Here is a 7162-nt window from a genome sequence, read left to right as displayed (position 1 = left end):
AGCTCGGCAGCCGATCTGGCAAAGATCCTATCCGGCTTGTACAAGGGGGAGGAGGAGGACTTTCTCCGCACGAATCCATTGAACGGATTCTCCATGAATAACCCGTAGAGCTGGGTAAGCGGACGTTTATCTACCCGATCCATACTTCCAAAGTCAAGTATTTTACTTTGTGATTTCGACGCAGGAGTTGCGCCGGGACGTGGAGGGCATACGAAGCCTAACTCCACAGCCCGAGGATCCAGAACGATCCCTTGATCCGACCTCTCAAGAGGATCCAGACATAAAGGTGGAGCTGATTGACGGGGTGTTCCACCAACTTAGCATGGACAATGCCCTAGTCGCCATTACGGCTGACTACCCCGGTTTGATTCCGGCCTCCCAGGTGACTACGACCGAGGTCTTGACACCATCATTTGATCCGTGCTCAATTCTGACCATCCTATACTGATGGTGCATCGCGGGAGGTGCCTTTAAGGCGGGAAGCCGAACCTGCGGCGGCTGACCAGCAAGGGTCAGTTCGGCCCAGCAGGTGGAAGAGGAGTGTGACGTAAATCGAAACGTCGCCGCAATGGTACGGCGCACCGTTGTTTTTAAGGGAAGGATCCCTATGAGGTATATTAATGCTCATAACTTTTTCCAGGAGAAAGAGTGCTCGCCGGACAGTGTCCGGAGAGGTTGCCAATCAAGCCTCCGCCAGCCATGCTCCATCGTGTGGTCCGGAAGTGGAGGCGAACACAAGGCAAGAGTCGGATGCTCCTCCGACGGAGGATGCCGACAGGCTGTCCGCCACCCGATCTGAGGTGGAGAGCGCCATGAATCATAGGCGTCACCGGACAGTTCTTCGTGACGCGTGTTTCTCCCCGGAGGCGTTGAATGCCTTTGATGCGGGAAACGCGCACCTCCGTGCTGCTCAAGATGGTTTAACCAGAGCCACGGAGCAGTATGTGAAGGACATACGGGTAAGTAATTTTAATAGTTATATATGCTAGTAGCCCCCGAGACTTAAAATAGTTAAAATAACTGATTTAAGGATCATTTATTATGCAGGATCTTACGAAGAAGAATACCCACCTGTCCCAGGAGCTCCAAGAGTGCAAGGCCCAACTTGAGGCCGCACTAGCCACCATAGGGGGAGGCACAGAGACCCCCACTGGTAATACGTACTTCGAAAAGATAAGTTGTTAACAAAGTGCGGCGTGTGCATAAATCTGACAATAATATTGCAGAGGGCGCCGGACTAGATCCGGACAAGCAACAGCTACTGCGTCAGCTAAAGGCCGGCGCGAGGGTGCTTATGAAGGTGTAGCAGGAGAGAAACAAGCTCCAAGATGCCCACACCCAGCTAGGAGAAGAGCTGAAAGGTGTTCGGGCCCAGCTGTCTGGCTCCGTGAAGGAGAATCAGCGGCTTCGCCGCGGCATTTATGGTAAGTGCTTGAGCAAATTCCTTTGAAAAGAAGAATTCGGCGAGGAAGTCGATTGACAGAAATGTGTCTTTAGGTGTGCTCGAGGTACACATCCGGCTGACCCAAACCACATGGCCGAGGTTGGACCTGCGGGGCCTGATGGGAAGGAGATCCCTGTGAGCTTGATGTACGGCCAAGTAGAACTGGCCGCCAAATATTCCCAACAGGACTGTAAATTAGACAGCCTGTTAGATGGGATTGAAGAGGAGTACAATCAGTCAGTTTGATGATGTAATTTGAAATGACATGTAAAATGCCTTCTAGCCAGATTGTAGATTGTTTGTCTTTGCGGACCTTTTCGCTTCAACCTCGGGACCCAACAGTCCAGAGTGTGTCCGAATACCGTTACGGTTATAGAAGAACCGGGGCATGCGTGGAGACAAGGCGTCGGGGTCATAATTGCTTTATCAGACAAGTGCCTAACTAGCTATGTTATATTACATGGTTAGTAAGAAACATCTTCCAGGGAGAATAGTTCCGTTAAGGGTTCCTTTCCCTGGGAGGCATGCCCTAAAGTGCATGTCCGGACTGCGAAAATAGCAGAAAAAGCATCTGGGGGTGAATAAATAAGTAAGTAATAAATCATCTTTCAAGTCACCGATCGAATATTCTCTTAAGAACGCTAGCTTTCGGCTTCACCCAGTCTGAGGTACACATCCGGCTGACCCGACAGTAACAATTGCAGAGGTGCTCCCTTTACCTCCTAGCCGAACAATCGGGAACGTAGGGGTAAGCACAGGAGCCAGGCAACCCAGCTTGGCCAAAACTTAAGTCATATCGATGCATATAATGGTGAATAAAAGGTACATGCGGAAGTATGACACATGTGTTGGGCATGAAGCCCGTGTAAATAAGCTTCTGTTAAAGAAGCCCCCAGGTATAATGAGTGCTAGGAGCACATCAAGTGTGTGCGAACAATGCGCAAATCAGCCTATCAAAGGTAAAAAAAAGTGGGAAGAAGGAGGGGGACAAGAGACAGTGAAAATGTAAAAAGGTGGACGGAGGAGTGAGACGAACTCTGAGTCCGGCGTTAGGCGTAGAATCTTTGGAGACGGGCTGCGTTCCATGGGTTTGGCTCGAGTTGGTTGTCAGATGCGTTACGTAGACGGTATGCTCCACCGGTCAGGACTTGGTCGATGATGAAGGGACCTTCCCACTTGGGATTAAGTTTGTCCTTTTTCTTGTCCGGCAGGCGTAGAACAAGTTCGCCAACATTGTAAGCTTTGGCCCTTACTTCTCTCCTTTGATATCTTCGAGCCTACTGTGATAAAATGTGGAACGAGCTTTTGCCACGTCTCGCTCCTCCTCTAAGGCGTCCAAACTGTCCTGCCGATCCAGCTCAGCTTCTCTTTCTTCGTACATGCGCACGCGAGGTGAGTCATGAATTATATCGCAGGGCAGAACTGCCTCTGTGCCGTACACCATAAAAAATGGTGTGAATCCGGTAGTTCGGTTTGGCGTGGTCCGCAGCCCCCAGAGTACGGAGTCGAGCTCCTCTACCCAGTGCGTGTTAGATTCTTTGAGGGACCGCACTAGTCTGGGTTTGATGCCGCTCATGATTAGACCATTTGCTCCCTCGACTTGACCATTAGTTTGGGGGTGATAGACTGAAGCGTAGTCGAGCTTGATGCCCATATTTTTGCACCAGAGTTTAACCTCGTCGGCCGTGAAATTCGTGCCGTTATCAGTGATGATGCTGTGGGGGACGCCAAAACGGTGTACTACCCCGGATATGAAATCTATCACAGGTCCGGATTCTGCCATTTTAACCGGCTTGGCTTCAATCCATTTGGTGAATTCGTCCACCATGACCAATAAGTATTTGTGCTTGTGGGTTCCCCCTTTGAGGGGTCCAACCATGTCAAGCCCCCAGACCGCGAACGGCCAGGTGATGGGTATAGTTTTGAGGGCGGTGGGTGGCATGTGGCTCTGATTAGCAAAGAGCTGGCAACCGGCGCATCGTTGGACTAAGTCCTGAGCATCTGCCCAGGCTGTCGGCCAATAAAATCCTGTACGGAAGGCCTTGCCTACAAGGGCCCGGGCTGCAGCGTGGTGCCCACCGAGTCCGGCGTGAATTTCAGCCAGGAGATTTCGCCCTTCCTCTTCGGAGATACACCTTTGAAGGACTCCAGTTGTGCTTTTCTTATAAAGTTCTCCCTCATGGACCTTGTAGGCTTTAGATCGCCGAACTATGCAGCGGGCCTCATTTTGGTCTTCGGGAAGTTCCTGCCTAATTAAGTAGGCTAGGAATGGTTCCGTCCATGGGGCAATTACCGCCATTATTTCGTGGGCTGAAGGTGTTATTTCATTTGCTGAGCCGCTGATTGTGTCAGAATTGTCTGAGTTAGGTGCTGCAGCTGGCTCCGGATTGTTATTTCCGGACTCCTCTTCCCATAATACGGATGGCTTAAAGAGCCGTTCCAGGAAGATGTTTGGAGGGACGGCGTCGCATTTTGCGCCGATGCGTGCTAACACGTCTGCTGCCTGGTTATTATCCCGGGCTACATGGAGGAATTCGAGTCTTTCGAACCGAGCTGACATTTTTAGGACGGCGTTACGGTAAGCTGCCATTTTTGGATCTTTGGCGTCAAATTCTCCATTTACTTGGGATATTGTGAGGTTTGAATCCCCGCGCACCTCTAGGCGTTGAATGCCCATGGAGATTGCCATCCGGAGGCCGTGTAGAAGGGCCTCGTATTCGGCTGCGTTGTTGGAGTCCATGTACATTATTTGAAGTACGTATTGGACTGTGTCTCCAGTTGGGGACGTCAAGACGACGCCAGCCCCCAACCAGCCAACATTTTGGATCCGTCGAAATGCATGATCCAATTGGAGTACGCGCCGTACTCTTTAGGGAGTTCGGCTTCGGTCCATTCGGCGACGAAGTCAGCCAGAACTTGCGATTTTATAGCTCGCCGTGGTTTGTAGGTTATGTCAAATGGTAAGAGCTCAATGGCCCATTTTGCAATCCTTCCCATTGCGTCGCGATTGTTTATAATATCGTTGAGGGGTACTTCGGAGGCCACCGTTATGGAACACTCTTGAAAGTAGTGTCGCAGCTTCCGGGATGCCATGAACACCGCATACGCTATCTTTTGATAATGTGGGTATCGGGACTTGCATGGAGTTAAGACAGTGGATACGTAGTACACTGGTTTTTGCAGAGGGAATCTGTGCCCTTCTGTTTCTCGTTCGACGATGAGTACCACGCTGACAACTTGATGTGTTGCTGCGATATATAATAACATAGGTTCTCCCAGGTTGGGCGCGGCCAGGACCGGATTTGTTGCTAGTATGGCCTTGATTTCTTCGAGTCCGGCTGTGGCGGCATCCATCCATTCAAAGTGTTCGGTGCGCCGGAGGAGGCGATAGAGGGGCAGAGCCTTTTCTTCCAAACGGGAGATGAAGCGGCTTAGAGCCGCTACGCACCCAGTTAGTTTTTGTATTTGCTTGAGATCTTTTGGGATATCCAATTGTGACAGAGCTCGGATCTTGGCAGGGTTTGCTTCAATTCCTCTACCGGATACAATGAAGCCCAAAAGCTTTCCGGCTGGTACTCCGAAGACACATTTTTCCAGGTTGAGCTTAATGTCATATGCTCGGAGGTTGTCAAATGTCACCCTCAAGTCGTCTACTAGAGTTTCGACGTGTTTGGTCTTGACGACCTCATCGTCTACGTATGCCTCTACTGTTTTGCCTATCTGGGTAGCCAGACATGTCTGAATCATGCGCTGATAAGTTGCGCCGGCGTTTTTGAGTCCAAAGGGCATTGTGTTGAAGCAGAATGGCCCATATGGAGTAATGAATGCCGTTGCGTCCTGGTCTTTTTCTGCCATCTTGATTTGATGGTATCCGAAGTATGCATCGAGGAAGCACAATGAATCATGCCCTGCGGTAGCATCGATGATTTGGTCGATGCGAGGGAGAGGGAAAGGGTCCTTTGGACAGGCCTTGTTAAGGTTTTGAAATTGACGCAGAGGCGCCAGGATTTGTCCTTTTTTGGTACCATTACTAGGTTGGCTAGCCAGTCTGGATGTTTGATATCTCTGATGAATCCGGCTTCTAAGAGCTTGGCTAGCTCCTCTCCCATTGCCTGTCTTTTGGGTTCGGAAAATCGCCGAAGAGCTTGTTTGACTGGCTTGAATCCTTTTAGGATATTTAGGCTATGCTCTGCCAGCCTGCGTGGGATTCCTGGCATGTCTAAAGGGTGCCAGGCAAAAATGTCCCAATTTTCCCGAAGGAATTCTCGTAGTGCGGCTTCTACACCAGGATTTAATTGTGCCCCAATGGATGCCGTCTTTGTGGGGTCCGTTGGATGGACCTAAAATTTGATTATTTCGTCTGCTGGTTTAAAAGAGGTGGACTTGGACCTCTTATCGAGTATCACATCGTCCCTATCCACCATGGAGTGCAGCGCAGTTAGTTCCTCTGCCGCTAGGGCTTCGGATAGTGCCTCTAGGGCCAGTGCGGCTGTCTTATTTTCAGCGCAGAGTGCTGTATCTGGATCACTGGCGAGAGTGATTATTCCATTGTGTCCGGGCATTTTGAGCTTCATGTACCCGTAATTGGGTATAGCTTGGAAGATTGTGAATGCCTCTCACCCTAACAAAGCGTGATATCCGCCGCCGAATGGGGCCACTTGGAACGTGACCTCTTCGGACCTATAATTGTCCGGCGAGCCGAACACTACATCTAGTGTGATTTTTCCTGTGCAGTGTACTTCTTGACTAGGGATTATTCCCCTGAAGGTTGTGCTGCTTCGCTCAATGCGGCTCTAGTCAATTTCCATTTTTTGAAGGGTTTCCTCGTAATGAGGTTTAATCCGCTGCCGCCATCCATGAGTACCTTGGTAAGACGAAAGCCGTCCACTATCGGACTGAGGACCAATGCGGCTGGTGCTCTAGCTGTTCGGAATTTAGGTTCGTCGCTGGCATTGAAGGTGATAGCCGTGTCGCTCCATGGATTTGTTGTTGCTACTTGGTAGACTTCGGCAAGGCTGCGGAATGTTCGTTTCCGCATGTTATTTGATGCAAAAGTCTTGAAGACTGTTAATACCGTACTGGTGCTGCTGGGATGGTTGCCCGGGGCTAAAAAGCCTTCGCCACTTTTGGCCACCTGCCGTAATATCCAACATTCTCGAAGGCTGTGTGTTGGAGTGGCGCCCTCCGTACTGTGGATTTTGCAGGGTCTGAGCCATCCCTCCAGTATGGTTCCGTACCCTTTAGTGGTTTTTTGCTTTTTGGTTTTTAACCCAGGTGCTTGAGTATGACGCACCCTTTTATTTCGGACTGGGGTTCTATTCAGGGCCGGATTGTCCCAAAACCTAGTTTCGGTTTTCCAGGCACTCTCCATCGTGCAGTATTTTTGTACAATGGTCGCTAGGTCGATGAAGCATGTAACTTCGCGACGACTGATGGCGTTTATGATTCCCTTGTCCGTGCAATTGTTGCAGAAGATTGAAATCGCGCTTTCTTCACGACAGTCCTTTATCCTGTTTATAACCAGGAGGAATCTGGCCCAGTAATGATGTACTGTTTCATCGGGCTCTTGCTGTATTGGAGATAGATCGCCTATGTTTGGGTGGGCGGGTGGAATCAAGTTCGGAACCCCGCCCGATCTGAGGCTCAAAGGCCAAGAAGCTTCCGGATTCGGAAGCTTGGTTTGCTGGACGCTTTCCAACAAATCTGGTCCGATGCCTG

The sequence above is a fragment of the Triticum dicoccoides genome, chromosome 6B (assembly GCF_002162155.2).
Source record: "Triticum dicoccoides isolate Atlit2015 ecotype Zavitan chromosome 6B, WEW_v2.0, whole genome shotgun sequence".
Lineage (NCBI taxonomy): Eukaryota > Viridiplantae > Streptophyta > Magnoliopsida > Poales > Poaceae > Triticum > Triticum dicoccoides.
Note: the sequence above shows the minus strand (reverse complement) of the source record.